Below are 17,635 nucleotides of genomic sequence, written 5' to 3'. Positions count from 1 at the left end.
TCCTATCACAAGGGCTCCACCTTCATGATCCCATCTCAACTCACTTAGTTCCCAAAGGACTTTTCTTTAAATACTATTAAAATGAAAATTAGAGCTTCAGCATTTAAAGGTGGTGGGGCTGGGGATAACTGAGTCCTTAGCACCTGGGATTGAGGACTTTATTGTAGTTAGCTGAAAAATGTCTTTGTTTATGAGGAGATGCAGCCTAAAATAATTTGGGGTAATGGTGCATTAGGTTGGAAATTTACTTTCAAATGGTTTTTTGTGCTATACTTACAAATTTTCTATAAGTTTATAATTGCTTCCAAAAAAAAAAGTTTTAAAGATAATGTTTCTGAAGACTCTTAATTCTATTGGGGAAGAGAGATGTGTGAGCACTTGTAATGAAATACCACTAAGTGCAGTGAAATGTGTGGTATATGAAAGTATTGAAATAGCGGAGGGAAGGGTCAGTTTGCCTGAAAGTAAACCAAGAGAGACTTAAAAAGGAAGGAAATCTTAAATAGGTCAGGTTGGAAAACAAACCAGTGTCCACCGGATCCATGTTTACTTAGTAATAATTATGTGACAGGATTTGCATATTTGATTTTAACTTTTGCCACTAATTTGCCTTCCTTTTGATCTATCATCTTTATTTATCATTTCCTTTTAAGATTCATAAAAGGTTTGCAGAAAGCTTGGAAAAAAGGAAAGATAATAACAAATTAATGACAGAAGGTAAGTTGGGGGTCAGATAAAAGTATCCAAAAAATGATGTTTCTTAGCCATCATCCTTTAACATATCATAATACATTTTAACACCTTCACAGCTTCCTTGGTTCACTCTTGCTCTCTACCTTCTGGTCTTTCTGGCTTCTGGAATCCAGAGGTAGATTGAAAAGGCTTATCTGGTAAGTCTCCATATTTGTCACTATGACTATGTCCCTCCTTAAAATATTATATGAAATTTCTAATGGACCAAGGAAAACAGGGTTAGAGTGTTCTTTAATTTCTCTCTTTGTCATAGAAGTCTATGACTTATTTATTGATAATTGGTCAAATATTTACTCTATCTATGCAAACGTAGCAAACTGCCTACCTAAGGCATATCTTGACTCTTATATGGTTTCCTTTTTATTTTTTTCCAATTAAAAAATTTGATCTAACACTCAAAACCCATAATATTTTACATAAAAATTCTAGTGTTCAACTCTCTATACCTTTAGAAGTTGTAGCCACTAGAACAAATAATTGACTAGAATATTTGACTGGACTGAGTACAAGTGGCCCTTGTATGTTGGGCTTATGATCATCTGTTCCCCAGCTCACACCACTCCTTATTGTCCAATACTGGTTTGTTACATTCACTTTTGTTCTATGTGTGAGTCCTAAAGGTACCTGCATATTCAATCCTGACCAGATAGATAACAATGACTGGGAGAGCTTTGAGGACAAAGAGAGCAAAAATATGCATTGGAAATACTAAGTTTCAAGTTCTAGATTTAAAAGGGTCAGCAAAGAACTTAAAGGAATTTTTTTGTAGAAAAGTCTGACCAGAATCCTTTCCTTCTTCCCAACTTGTCCAGTAAGAAGTATATGAAATCAAAGTTGGGGTTATTCAGATGAGGAGAATAACTCTTGTGCACTGGGCATTAAAATCAGTTTTAAAAGAGGCTTTTATACCCACTAATTCCTAATTTTTCTGCAATAAATTTGTTCTTGGATATTTGAAATTTACATTACCATTGAATTCAGACTAATGTGGTTTCGGAGATTCCTTCAAGCATAGTTCCAACTATGAATAACTCTACTTTTGCTGGTTGAGACCATGTTAAAGATTCATTTAAATGGCATGAGTAGTAACTTGCATTTTACTAAGTATTGAAAACAATACTCCCTTTCTTCTAACAGACTTCACATAAAGAATTTTGATTTTTGCAAATAACCATCCATATTGATATTCCACAGTCAACTTTATTACTATCTTAACAATAATAAGATTTTATACGTGTATTATGCTTTAAAGCTGACAAGCTGTTTTTAAGCTCATATGAGGTAACGTATAAGTTCACTATACAAATTTTTTTACATTCATAAATATTTTTCTGGAATATTTGACTTGTAGGCATGCTTTTGAGCATGAATACCACGTGAAAAAAATCATTAAAATATGACAAGATAATTTTCATTATATATCAAAAGCCATGTGTTAATAATATTTGATCTCATTTATCAGAAGGACTGATTATTTTTAGCTCCAGAGACAATACAAGGGCAGATAGTGGAACCTTATAAAATTTTGGTAAGATTAAACATTTTGGCCTGATTCCTCCCCTTTCTCACATTTCAATCCAACTTAACTGAAAGATCATTTATTCAGCAATTACTAGGTTTAAAGATAAATGATACATAGTTATTACTTTCTATGTGTTAACAGCCTAGAAGGGGAAAATGATGCATGCAAGATAATTTTTATATATGACATAATCTAATAAGATCTATTTTTATGTCAAAGTGCTATGGAGATGTAAAATAATGGGTAAGAATGAGCATGAAGGAAGAAGTCTCTTTGAATGCATATGGGAGGAAGTGTCACTTGGGGTGAACCTTGAAAAAAGAAATAGAATTTTAGTTTACCTAAAACACAGCTGCATGAACATTGCTATTATTATCTTTTCTTTTCCCTAACCTTTCTGTCTACTTACCTAATATTTTTAATGCTTCCTTACTGTAATACTTTTTCTTTACTCATTAATTTCCTGATTTGATGTACAAATGGGAATTATTCTTTTGTATGCTTGCCAAGATTGTTATTAAAAAAGGCTTTCCCTCATTCTATTTAAAAAAAAAGATTAAATAAGACACCTAAGAATAAACCTAATTGAAGAGGTGAAAGACTTGTACTCTGAAAACTATGAAACACTGATGAAAGAAATTGAAGACAACACAAAGAAATGAAAAGTCATCCCATGCTCATGGATTGAAAGAACAAATGTTGTTAAAATATGTATATTACCCAAAGCAATCTACACATGTAATTCAATCCCTCTCAAAATGCCAATAGCATTTTTCATAGAGCTAAAACAAACAATTCCTAAAATTGTATGTAACCACAAAAGACCCTGAATAACCAAAGCAACCTTGATAAAGAAAAGCCAAGCTGGAGGCACCACAATTCCAGACTTCAGGTTATATTAAAAAGCTGTAGTAATCAAAACAGTATGGTACTGGAACAAAAATAGACACATAGATCAATAGAACAGAATAGAAAACCCAGAAATGGTCCCACAACTATATGGTTAATTAGTCTTTGACAAAGCAGGAAAGAATATCCAGTGGGAAAAAGGCAGTCTCTTCAACAAATGGCTTTTGCCAAAACTACATAGCAACACACAAAAGAATGAAACTGGATCACATTCCAAAAAACAAATATTTTTTTTATTTATTTCAAAAATAAGTTCAACATGGATTAAAGACCCAAATGTCAAACCTGAAACCATAAAAATCCTAGAAGAGAGCACAGGCAGTGACTGCTCTGACATAAGCTGTAGTAACATTTTTCTCATTATTTCTCCAGAGGGAAGGGAAACAAAAGCAAAAATAAACTATTGGGACCTTATCAAAATAAAAAGCTTCTGCACAGTGAAGGAAAAAATTCAATAAAACTGAAAGGCTACCTATGGAAATGGGGGAAGATATTTGCAAGCAACATATGTGATAGCACGTTAGTATCCAAAATATATAGGCAACTTATAAAACTCAACACCCCCAAAATGAATAATCCATTTAAAAAATGCTCAGAAGACATGATTAGACACTTTTTCCAAAGAAGACATCCAGATGGCCAACGGACACCTGAAAAGATGCTCATCACTTATCATCAGGGGAATGCAAATCAAAAAACTACAATGAGATATCACCTCACACCTATCAGAATGGCTAAAATCAACAACATAAGAAACAACAGGTGTTGGCAAGGGTGTGGAAAGAAAGGAATCCTCTTGCACCATTGGTGGAAATGCAAATAGGTAGAGTAACTCTGGAAAACAGTATGAAGTTTCCTCAAGAAGTTAAAAATATAACTATGCTATGATCCACTATGCAATTACATGGTGGATATTAGTGGTTATTAGTGGCTATTTACCCAAAGAATAGAAAAACAGTAACTCAAAGAGAGTTACTGCATCCCTATATTTATAGCAGCGTTATTTACAATAGCCAAGATATGGAAGCAGTCCAAGTGCCCATCAACTGATGAATGGATAAAGAAGTGGTATATGTATGCAATGGAGTATTACTCAGCCATGAAAAAAGAATGAAATCTTTCCATTTGCAACCACGTGGATTGAGCTCTAGAGTATTATGCTAAGTGAAATAATTCAGCCAGAGAAAGACAAATATCATATGATTTCCCACATGTATGGAATTTAAGAGACAAAATTGAAAAAAAAAAGAGAAAGAGAAAGAGACAAACCAAGAAACAGAAATTAACTATAAAAAACAAACTGATGATTACCAGAAGGGAGGTGGGTGGGGGATGGGTGAAATAGGTGAGAGGGGATTGAGTGCACTTGTGCTGACTAAAATAAAAACTTAAAAAAAAAAAAGTTAGCGGGCCTATTAAATAAATCATGGTACACTGGAAAAAGTTGTCTAACATGTGGCCATTAAAAAGGATGAAATGGATAACATACAGTGACTTAGAAGCATGTTCAGCATGAAAAGGTTGAAAAGCAGAATCATGCATTTGGTATGAAAATGAGGAAGCTGATAGGGAAGCTGAAGGGACTCCACCTTAGAAAGGCTCCATCTCTGCTGTTTTTCTGAGAGGTGCTATTTACTCATGTTCCATATTTTGCCTCTGATTAAGCCCAAGAAGCTCTGTTCCCACTTCAAGGGGGAGGGAAGAAAGCCCCAAACACCTGATAATCCCTAGAAGATTCAGATCCCAAACATGTTCTAGGACATTAGCTTCAAACAAACCTCTGCTGATGCTGCCATCAAAACCCCTATCTTCAGTGATTTATGGAATAACACGTATTGTTCATCTGATACTTTCTTTGATTGGACTACCTGGATTCTTAGAGGAATACGTATATTAGAGACTTTTCTAGAATAAACTCTAGTCCCAAGAAATGGCAAGATTCATCCTGCTTTCCTTTCTGAGTCTCCCAGACACTCCATCTGCTTTTCTCTACCTGTCACTTAACACTGTCCATAAATTCTATTTCTACTTTTGCTGGCTCAGATTTGATTTCTATCTTGTGTGCTACCAAGGACTCTCTTGACGGGTCCTGTGGGATGCCTCCCTGGGTCCTCAGACCCAGGTTTTTCTGCATCAAACACATTACATGCACATATTGATACTGATGCTTATATATATAAAGAAAAATGTTATCCATATAAAGAAAGAATTGGTGGATACAATGCTCCACCAAAACCTTTAGCACTAGCTAACTTTGAGGGAAATAGCACTTTCTGTTTAGTATAATTATTACTTTTTTGAATTTTAAACAATTCAAGCAAAACTATTTACACTGAAAAAAATAACAAGTATATATCATCCATTTTCCCCACTTTATAAATTAGAAAAATTGCTGCCACTTTTTAACTCAGTAATTTAATTCAGTAACTGTTCAATAATTTTATGGATAAATAATTTAATTCAGAGTAAACTATAGAAAATGTTTAAAATGATAAATTATATAAAAATATAAATCCAAATTATTGGACAATCAATTCCAATGAAGAATGATAATTCTAAAAATTATTTTTACATTAAGGAAGAATTCTGATTTTATTAGAATTAAAGCCGAAATAGATTTTTATCAATAACTAGCAAGGCTCACTATTTTCTGTTAATATATCAAAACACTGGCAATAAGGGCAGCCCCCATGGCTCAGCAGTTTAGCACCGCCTTCAGCCCAGGGTGTGATCCTGGAGACCTGGGATCGAGTCCCATGTCAGGCTCCCTGCATGGAGTCTTCATCTCCCTTTGCTGGTGTCTCTGCCTTTCTCTCTCTCTCTCTTTCTCTCTCTGTTTCTCTCATGAATAAATAAAATCTTAAAAAAAAAAAACACGGGCAATAATTGTCTAAAGATAAAAAAAATAAAATAAAAAAATAACAAATTCATGAACCTGCTTTATAGCTTTTCAATGCTTTAGTAACTGGAAATATTTTTTTCTTTGCAAGTATAGTAGGCAACATATAAAAACTGAATAGAATCATAACACCTCAACTGTTTATCAGAAAATGATACAATGCTCCATCACAAAGGCAACTATAGATTAGAATATAATAAAACAGCTGGAAAAATAAAAGAGCTTCTTTAGTTACTAGGACTGGAGTATATCTCAGTTGGTATCACCCAGAGCAACACAAGATATTCTTTCCTGTCAGTGAGGCCCGCAGCTCTTCACTGAAGCAGACCACCAAAAATAACATGTTCTTTCCATGTGGGATTAGAGCAGTCACACATTTATCTTACCTTCCTTCTACGGGATCCTCATTTCAGTTCAATAAGTGGACAGGATAGGTAATATCACATGTATTTACAGATAAGGAAACTTAGTATCCTAGAGGCCCTATGCTTTGCCAGCCACAGATCTCATGAGCAGTGAGCACACTATTGTGTACAAACACACAGCAAGCATAAGAGATCATGAGCCAAGGTATAAATAAATGCAACCTGCCTTGCCATTTTTAGAAGAACTTTCTGACTCTTGGTCCACTGTTGGTTTTTATGTTATTGTTGTTTTGGTTCTTATGTCTTTAATCTGTACTGTTCTGTCTCTTTTAGGCATTGAGCAATTTGTCCTGAATTTACAAAAGAGGTGCTAGAATGTGAGAGTGGGAGGTTGACCTACATCTGAACAATTTGCATATGATTCACCACAATTAAACAATTTAGTTTGAAATAGCTACAATTAAGCTATTATCAGAGAAGTATTTACTAGAGAAGAAATTCTAAATTTATCTCTTCACATAGGTCCTAGCCAAGAAAGGGGCCACATTTTCTGGCACTGTTATTAAGTAAAGCTAATGGTGAAGTAAATTCTGCCAAATTAATATTTATATTACTAAATCACTTATTGCTAATTACACTTTTGCTTACTTTGGTTGTTTCTTTTAAAATTACAGGTTTAAAATACCAAGAAAAATGTGAAACTAGGGTAGGCAAGAGAATCTCAGTTTCTAAAAATATATTACATATATTAATATACATAAATGTATATACTAAAAAATTGCCTACTTGAGATACAGAAGTTGTATGTGGTATGCCAAACCACACTAAAATTATGGAGAGAGTAATATAAAAATGTAAAAGAAAGTAAATCCTGTCTACTGTAAAACATAAACTATAATAATACATAATAAACCATAGTAGTATATAATAGTATGGAAGAAAAATTCAAACTGATGATTAAATACTATGTGTTGGATGATATCAAGTTTAGTGAACAAGCGGATGCAACAAACTTTCTAATTATTCAGAATAAGCAACATCAATTCTATCTGTGTCTGACACAATAAATACATTATTGAAACAAAGCTGAAACAAATACAACATATTTTATAACCAGAAATGTTCTTTTCCCTACCTTTATAGGTGCATGAAAAGGTCTCTGATTAATCTTCAAGGATACTCTAAAAAAGAAATGGAAAATAGATGAGATAGAAAGCAATAAAATAGAGCACCTGGGTGGCTCAGTCAGTTAAGTGTCTGCCTTGGGCTCAGGTCATGAACCCAGGAGTCTGGGATTGAGATCTGTCCATGGGATGGAGTCCTGTGTCGGGTTCCCTGCTCAGTGGGGAGTCTTCTCCTTCTCCCTCTGCCTCCCCCCAGCTCGTTCTCTTTCTCTTGCAAATAAATATACAAAATCTTTTTTTTTTTAAGAAAGCAATAAAAAAGCAGGCTTGTTTTAACATTATTGACAACACTGAGTGTTAGTGGCCTCTTTATTAGGTGGCAGTCTATTTACTGTGGCAAGGGTTGGATGTTCCACAAATATACATGAGCCTAGCAATGCTGAAAGTGACACAGGGCACACAAACATCAAAATAAAAACGTTATGTGTGGATTGAGCATTTTTGATCTCTGTAGAGCATGGATGCAGTGATTAAGACTTGTTCACAACTATTAGCCGCTTCCATAATTTTACTATCAACAGTTGATAAAAGTGACAAGGAAAAAGTAAAATTACATCATACTGATAAAATGAAGAAAGATAACAAGTATAAAACAAACAAAAAATTACAAAGACTTCTAGATTTAATAACATCTTTTTTTAATGTCATTAAAAATATGGGTCCTGAGGTGCCTGGGTGGCTCAGTCGATTAAGCATTCAACTCTTGATTTTGGCTCAGGTCATGATCTCAGGGTCTTAAAATTGAGCCACCTCCACCCCAGTCAGGCTCCATGCTCAGCAGGTGGGGTCGGCCTGCATTCTCTTCTCTCCCTGTTCCTTCTGCCCATTCTGCTGCTCAGGCTCCCTATCTTGTGCTCTCTCTCTCTCTCTCTCTCTCTCTCTCTTGCTCTCCCTGTCTCTCCCTCAAATAAGTAAAATAAACCTTACATATGTGTGTGTGTGTGTGTGTGTGTGTATTATATATAAAGATTTGAGTCCATTTTGTGGATATGATCACAACATTTCAGCTAGGAATAAAATCAGGTACTACATTTTAGACATTTCAGAGAGATAGTACCAGGCATTGTGTATTACGTGTAAGGAAATTCTGATGCCCTTCATTAAAACAGAATTGGTCTTAGAACTAGAGGGCAATTCAAAAATCAACTGGTCTAACTCCCTCCCTTTACAAAGCAAAGCAAGGCTGCACAGTCAGCTCATGGCAAATCTGAGGGTCCTCCATGCCTCCTACTCCTACTCATCCCCCAGCATTACAGTATTTAATTCTTTGTAACTTCCAGGATTGCAAAGAAGTAGAGAGAATGGAATTGTGTATTCTGCTCTTAGTAACTCTCATCTTCTTCTTCTTCTTTTTTTTTAACTCTCATCTTCTCGATGAAGCTTCACGCTTCCAATCTTGCCTGAATAAATGACCTATGTAATCAACATTTATTGCATCTACTTCATTCAAAAATCTTTTCCTTGGTGAAAGGAGATACCAGATAATTAGATGACAGGATTCTCTTTTTATGCTGCTTACCAAATCAAGGGTAGAAAACAGGGGAAAAATAGAGGGAAAAAGCACATGAGCCACAAAGCTGATACAACCAGTCAATAACACTACTAGCTGGATTTGAGAGAAGCTTCCCAATAGTACTTCACATAAAATCTCTTTCCTGGGCAGCATTCAAAGAAAATCTACCATAGCTCTTTAACAAATGTTTTCTCTTTCTGAACTGATCTTTACTATTATAAAGTAGTAATTAAATCATTCTCCTTTGTTTTCTGGCTAGACTTTTTTTGTAAATATACAATCACTTGTAATTTTTTTTAAAGATTTTATTTATTTATTCATGAGAGACACAGAGAGAGAGAGAGGCTGAGACACAGGCAGAGGGAGAAGCAGGCTCCACATAGGGAGCCCGACGTGGGACTCGATCCCAGGTCTCTAGGATCAGGTCCTGGGCGGAAGGCGGTGCTAAACCACTGAGCCACCCGGGCTGCCCTCACTTGTGATTCTTAATTAATAAAATGTAATTTTGGTAACAACAGCACTGGCTTATTAAACTATTTCTTGTAAATGCTTTCAAAAGACAATAACCGTGGTCCAAGTTTGTTTTGATGCTAACAGTAACCTCTATATTTTCAGAAAATGAAATAACGGAATCAACATTACATGCACGTAGAATCCATCTCTGTTCTATTAGGACTTAGAATTTTAAGAGACTGGGGACTCAGCAAGCAGGAATGAATTAGCTGTGGGGATGTTTTCCTGTGTTGTAATTGCAGAAACAGCTGCGTGTGCTGCAATGGAAGCTCACGGTATCAGTACGATACCTCTCCTCTTGCTGGACAAACTCAATGATTAATTCATGCTTCCTTTGCAGAATGTCAAAGGATAAGTGCCACAAATTTAAAAGTTATATCATATATATATATATATATATATATATATATATATATATATAAACATTGGATAAAAATGTTCCCAAAACGAGATATTGAAATTACTTGAGGGTTTACAGTAGGTTTAGCTAACGTAGCTAGTGACTCTAAGAAGATAAGGCATTATTTAGCAATAAGATATGTTTGCTGGATTTTATTGCTCTAAACTTTTAATACTGCTTAAATCATGAAGAAGGAATGCGAAGACAAAAAAAAATTGCAGGCCAAAGTTTAAGCAACTTAATCCAACAGTATTTAAGAGAAATAAAGTCACCGAATGAATTACCTAGAAATATGTTCTTTGGAATTTGAGTTATCAGCCAAGTATAAAGTAGTTCTACGTTTTTCTATAAGAAGTCCTACAACTATAAATAAATAAATAAATAAATAAATAAATAAATAAATAAATAAATAAAATAAAATAAAAAGAAGTCCTACAACTATCGTTCAGCACTCTTATTTTATAGATATAGAAACACAGACACACACACACATACATTATAGTGGGTGGGCACAAATATGTTGTATATAAGCAAATATGGTTAAATACTGAAATCTATACTTCTATTCATTATATATTTTATGTTCTCAAATATGCTTGACTAGGGACTAGAGTTTCGGCTTTTTAATATCTCTAAAATCAGGTAATTATGGCAAATAAACATGTCTACAAGTTTCAAAGTGACATACATGGTGCAAATGACTGCCAATTTAAAGCAATTACCATAATGTAGAAAGCAAGATTTTGTAGACAGTTGGAGAAGGACAAAGAAGTAAATGTCAAGCTACTATTTTTAATATAAAATTAATTAGAAACTCTTCTTGCTCTCTGTTCTTCTCTTCCACTGAAGAGACTATTTCTTATTAAGATGCTACCAAAAACACTTAAAAGATCTCCTGTTTTAGAAAAATGCAATTTAAACAACCGAGAGAATTTAAAATATTATATAAATGTGTTTAAACTTTCATTTCTAAAGGCTTTAGCTCTTCCATCAAAATAGGAGGTAACAGCAAGTATATATTCTATAAAGAGAGCAAGTTGTTCAATGCACTTGAAGAAGAGGAGCAAAATTAGACCTTAGCATTTCTACAGAAGTACATTGGAGATTCCAACTTTATAACATCTATACTATACACCTCTAACATAAAATAAGAATGATCTTTATAAATGAGCATTAGAGAATTATACTTAACATTTATTTATTTATTTATTTTTAAATGTTTATTTATTTATGATAGTCACACACAGAGAGAGAGAGAGAGGCAGAGACACAGGCAGAGGGAGAAGCAGGCTCCATGCACCGGGAGCCCGACGTGGGATTCGATTCCGGGTCTCCAGGATCGCGCCCTGGGCCAAAGGCAGGCGCCAAACCGCTGCGCCACCCAGGGATCCCTATACTTAACATTTATTAAAGTAAAATTTAAAAGTGTAGTTAAAAGCTTTTTTTAAAGAAAGTTTATTTATTTTAGAAAGAGAGAGAGGATATGTGCATGCCAGTGGGGGGAAGGGCAGAGGGGGAGGGAGAGAGAGCATTGCAAGCAGACTTCCTCAGTGGAGCCCAAGACCCTGAGATCGTGACCTGGGGCTGAAATCTAAAGTTGGATGCTCAACTAACTGAGCCACTCAGGCACTCCAAGTTAAATGCTGTTTGATAGTCTAGATAAGTTCTCTATTTTTATGGATATATAAATGAATTAAGATATGTACTATAATATATATAATATATATTTATGAGTAAAGCATAATTTTATTATCACAGCATATGTTTTATTTTGATATCACTAAGCTTCATATAGCCATCTTAGGAAGAGTGAGCATTAAAACTGTCACATTTTTAGCTTTGGGTTTCACTTAAACAGTTCCTCTACAGGAGTCACATTAAATATATTTAATGTATATTCTCTACTAGTATATTTTTACTTGAAAACCTATATTCTTCTACTTGGTCAACAAAGAAAATTACATACAAGATTAAAATATAAGGCTGAATTTTATAACAGTAATTTTTTGACATTAACTATTAGCCAAGCATAGATATTTATTCATAAGAAATAAATGCATTGTTTCCACCTGGCCTTTTACACACTCCATTTTCTCTTCTATATCCACAGTTTGAATGACTCACTTCTACACTTTGAATCTAAGTCCAGGATGGGGTGAGGGTTGGGTTAGTCTCTCAGTTTTGGTCTGTTTATTACATCAGGAAATTGTGGCTTAGTTAACAACACACGGATTCTTCTAACAAAAAGTATAGAAGACCCAAAGCTTTTATAGTATTATAAACCTCTCACTTCCAACAATTTTAAGATGATCTAAGTCACTAGAAGGCCACTCCTGACCTTTTAACGCTGGACATCCTTCCATGGCGCTATACAGCACAGTTTGAGAATAGTTCCAACAGTAACTTCATGTCCAAGGAATTTGATAAGGCCTTTTCCCCCCAACAAAGGCTCAGTTGGAGAGAATGATACAACTAGTTTTGTGCCAAAAGACCTGCTGTAGAGATTGATCTTTAGTGATTTTTTTTTTCGCCAAGTGACAGTTGGAACATGCCCATTAAGATGGTTCTAGAAGTGTTCTTAAGCAACTCGTAGAGGCCCAGCTAAGGTCTTGTCAGTTGATCTGAGAAAAGCAGTGACAGCATCCCAATGACAGATTGTCAGATTGTCATGTTTGATACCTTTCCGGAATAAAAATCTCCATGCAAGTAAAATGTGGCGTACTTTAGAATCACACAGATAGAGGAAGTGGAATTTTTAGCTATGTTTATAATATACATGACAAAGTAAGTTTAATGTCATTTAATGTCATTATTAAAACACACATGCACATACCCTCTCTAAATATGCTTTTTTGGGGGGTAAATGAAATTCACAGTATTTTATTCCTAAATATAACTCAACATTTGTTTTGGAAAATACAAAATAATTGTCATTTTTCATTAAGGGATGATTATATCTAAAATAAGAAATTCTTGTTCTTACTGAGTTTGCCACCAAAAGTAGTTCATTTGTAAATAAATATATAACATGACAAATGGTGGTAAGTGCTATGAAGAGAAATAAAGCAGGGAAGTAGGGAAGTGAGGAGTTGGTGCTAGGATTTTAGATAAGACGGGGAGATTGAGAAAAACAGGAAGGAAAAGAAGACAAAGAAAAGATCACATCAATTCCTAGAGGCTATCATCAATCACCTTGGGTCTGCCATATGGATATTTGAGCCTGAGATTCTCATTCATGTCACCATATGATCTTTCCATAAAATACACTTTGCAATTTTTTGAAGCACACAATTGATTGCAAAAAATATTATAGGTAAATATCTGAAAAGAAAACACAGTGATTAAAAAGGATGCACTAGAATGAAACTTGATGAGCTTCACACAGGACACCATCCTAGGCCACTTCCACATATTAATGAAAGCTCATATAATTATTATTTCCATTTTATATGTTAGAAACAGATAATTAAGAGGAATAAATAACTTCCCAATGTCATAAATACTGTAAGAGGTAAAAACAGGGTTTGAATCTGGGTCTCTGTCATTCTGAAACCAAGTTCCTGCAGCACCACCCTACTGACCCCCTGAAGGCCAGGACATGAGGCTCCTTCTGCTCTTATGTCATCTCTCAATCCTGAATATCTTGTGTAATAAATGCAATAATTTATGCTTCTGCCATACCTTAGAAGTTTCAAAGCATGTTCCTTAATTACTTAATGTCACTCTTATAAAAGTTCTGGAGTAGGTATTATTCAAAAAAGTGAAGGAGAAAATGGTTAGATGATTATTATGTAACTTCATCTGATTGTTAGTGGGAAAGGTGTCACTAAATCTTGACTTAGCATACTATGAACCCATTTGTTTTTCTACTATGTGGTACTGCTTTAAATTTGAGTTAGAAAAGTAAGGCAAGGGCAGCCTGGGTGGCTCAGCGGTTTAGCGTGATCTTTAGCCCAGGGTGTGATCTTGGAGACACAGGATCGAGTCCCATATCGGGCTCCCTGCATGGAGCCTGCTTCTCCCTCTGCCTGTGTCTCTGCCTCTCTCTCTCTCTCTCTCTCTCTGATGAATAAATAAATAAAATCTTAAAAAAAATAAATAAAAAAGAAAAGTAAGGCAAAAGCACTCCAAATCAGAAATGTAATTCTGTTTTTGATTTGGGGTTGAACCCATGTGGTAGCAAATAAAAGAATTAAAAATCAAGTTCCCTCGTTTTCTGATTCTAGCATTCTCATACTTTATCTTCCATAAACTTAATTTACTCATCATTTTGTTCATGCCCCTCCCCCACAATTTAATTTAATCAATCTTATTTTGGGTACATAATAAGGTTATGCTTAATTAGACTTGATAAATCCACCAATGTTTTAGTGCTTGCATAAAAATATATATGGTTCAGTTGTTTATATCACCCATGATTATCTTAAAAGCAAATGTCAATATTAGCTATAATTTTTTTTCTTTTCTCAGAATTCATCTATAGGTTTTATAGTCTGGACAAAATAAATGATTTGTTTTCATAGTATGATGACAGAATTGTAGATGCTCCAAAGATTAAGGCTTAAGAGTATACCATAACCCAGAAAGATAATTGCTCTTGTTTTATGATGAATAAAGGTGGCTTACTGTATACAGTGTCAACTTGAGTTACTTAAATTAAATCTGAGTTCCTCTGAAATTTATGCCTAGGTCAATAAATCACTTGAGACACTGAAGAAGGTTGGCAGCTCCATTTCCTACAACTAAAGAGAATGGGTTAATTACCACATTTGACTAATACCCACATTCTCTATATTACAAACAATGAACCTCATTAGTCTAAGAGGTAGATCAATTAAGTTTTGTGGAAAATGATAAAACACCAGGGGAATAATATCAAATCAGTAAAAAATTTCCAACTCAGAAAAAAAAGTGCTCGAAGGAAGATTCTAAACCAGTCTATGTTTTGAATTGTTTGGCATCCTTTTATAAATCTGGATACTCTCATTAGGAGTTTATCATGATCACTTTTCCAGGTCCTCGATAGTAGCAAATCACTTAGGATATGTTTCTTGGACAGAAGACACACAAAATCTTAAGTTTACTTATCACTTCTACTTGAATTTTAAATCTCCTTTGTGGCAAATGTATAAAGTTCCAATGCTCGGGATCCCTGGGTGGCGCAGCGGTTTGGCGCCTGCCTTTGGCCCAGGGCGCGATCCTGGAGACCCGGGATCGAATCCCACGTCAGGCTCCCGGTGCATGGAGCCTGCTTCTCCCTCTGCCTGTGTCTCTGCCTCTCTCTCTCACTCTCTGTGTGACTATCATAAATAAATTAAAAAAAATTTAAAAAAAATAAAGTTCCAATGCTCAAATAATACTCCAAAGAGGTATTTTGTTTTGTCTTGTTTCGTTTTGTTTCATCAATGAATATGTCCCTCACATTGTTCTTCTGCTCTTTTATTAGGACTTCTTGATCTTGAAGTATTAGAAACCTCAAATTTGGAGAAAAATAATAAATACTGCATGGATACAATAGGAAACAGGGGGCACCTGGGTGGCTCAGTGGTTGAACATCTGCCTTTGGCTCAGGTCATGATCCCGTGGTCCTGTTATTGAGTCTTGAATCAAGCTCCCCACAGGAAGCCTGCTTCTCCCTCTGCCTATGTCTCTGACTCTCTCTATGTCTCTCATGAATAAATAAATAAAACTTTTAAGAAAAGAAATAGGAAACTGGAAAATGACATATAAGAAGATACTCAATTACACAAAAAACAGCTTTTCTCCCCAGTTAATGAACTGACCCCCTGAAGTGAGTTACCAACATTCTAAAAGCCATTAAAATCAAGGTAATTGCCCAATATTTATCAAAGATATGTGCAGGTTGCAGAAGGTGCAGAGCAAACAAACTGATAGATCTCAAAATATCTAGCCGGTGAGCTCATCTGTAGATGACTGGAAAAATTTCACCCATATCTAGACTTCAAGTTCTCCATGCGTAAAGACCTGCCACTACTATGTCTCCCCGTACCTAGCATAGAGTCTGGCAAATGGAAGATGCTAACTTAAAATGTCTTCAATACAAAGTCTTAAATTCTTCAAAATACAGATTCAATTCTATACTCCTACTCATGAGTAAAATCCTTACTGTTTGAATAAAGTTAGAATTACTGTTAGAATAGATACTAAAATCCTTAGCAGTCTACCAGGACCTGCTGGCTTAGCACCTACCCACTTCCCCAGGCTTGTCTCACATCAAACTCCTACTTAACTGTTTGTGCTAGCCTGGATTTTTCTTTTTTCTTTCATTTTATTTATTTTATTATTTTATTTTATTTTATTTTATTTTATTTTATTGAAGATTTTATTTATTTATTCATGAGAAACCCACAGAGAGAGGCAGAGATAGGCAGAGGGAGAAGCAGGCTCCCTGTGGGGAGCCTGATACAGGACTCCAGGACTCGATCCCAGGACCCTGGAATCACCACCTGAGCCGAAGGTAGATGCTCAATCACTGAGCCACCGACGTATCCCTTGTGCTACTTCTTCAGACAAGGAAGGCTTCCTCTAGCAGCTTGCTTATTCCTTTGCACTCCTTTCCAGCAACTGTGACAATTAACATTTTCCTTTTGTTTGTGTGCATATTGAATCATCTAACTCTCTCAGCCACTAGACTATAAGCTCCATGAAGGTGGGGTCAATTCTGTGTTTATTATTCCTGGTACATTGTAAGTACTCCGGAAACACTAGGGAATAAACGCATTGAGCTGCAACATAATTCAGAAGAAATGGTTCCTTCCTTACTAAGGCCAGGAATCAGTCATTTCCTTGGCTAAATTTGCCTTTTCCACTTTCCTACAAATGAAAATTGTTGGCCTGGCTAACATGAAACAAGGATGACATGAAACTATTTCTCTTTGCCACACAGATATTTTCTCCCCATGACATTTTATTTCTGGAGAGCCTACCATTTGTCTCTATAAATTGGTCACTGCACATATTGTTTCATATTTTAAGATAAACTACTTTATTTCAACACATTCCAAATCTGGGAGTCACCAAATTATATTTAGACACCAAAGAGAAAACTACTTTGTGGTGTTTACTGATGTTTCAGTGAATCAAGTAGAAATATTTCAAATTGTTGTCTCATGATTCTCAAAAACATTCCATGTAAAATATGAGAGCCAGTTCACCTAAGTTCCTGCTGAAAAGCTCATGTAGTATTGGATCACATTACACAGGATTTGAATTTTGAAACTGAGCCCTTTTTCCTCTGGCCTTTTTCCCCCCAACGTTCTTTGCAAACAATGTATATAAACACATACACACACCTTTATTAAGAATTAGGACTCAGACAATATGTAAATATCTATATTAGTGTATAATCACTTTATATCTATAAAATGTTTATCTCTACAAAAATTAGACAACTAAAAGCTCAAGAAAACTTAAAAAATTATTTTTTTGAGTACTCTAAAAATATATTTATGTAAGACTGGGTTTTAATAGCAAATTTCTCTAGGCCACATAGAACTCTTATACCTGCTTTCAGATCTGCAAAGTTATTTCTTCAGTTTATGGCTAAGAAGAATAGA

General features: G+C 35.0%; 1 long non-coding RNA gene across 4 annotated transcripts in view; it reads right to left on the bottom strand.

Moving 5' to 3' along the window:
• The window catches only part of LOC129502312 (uncharacterized), a 208,898-nt gene that overhangs the window by 147,151 nt on the left and 44,112 nt on the right, over positions 1 to 17,635 (bottom strand). For all 4 annotated transcript variants that reach the window (XR_008662932.1, XR_008662933.1, XR_008662934.1 and 1 more), the window contains one exon: positions 7,584 to 7,629. This is a non-coding gene — a long non-coding RNA (uncharacterized LOC129502312). The remainder of the gene's footprint in view (positions 1 to 7,583; positions 7,630 to 17,635) is intronic.

This window comes from Nyctereutes procyonoides, unplaced genomic scaffold (assembly GCF_905146905.1).
Source record: "Nyctereutes procyonoides isolate TBG_1078 unplaced genomic scaffold, NYPRO_anot_genome, whole genome shotgun sequence".
NCBI lineage: Eukaryota > Metazoa > Chordata > Mammalia > Carnivora > Canidae > Nyctereutes > Nyctereutes procyonoides.
Note: the sequence above shows the minus strand (reverse complement) of the source record. Positions and strands in the feature narration are given on the sequence as shown.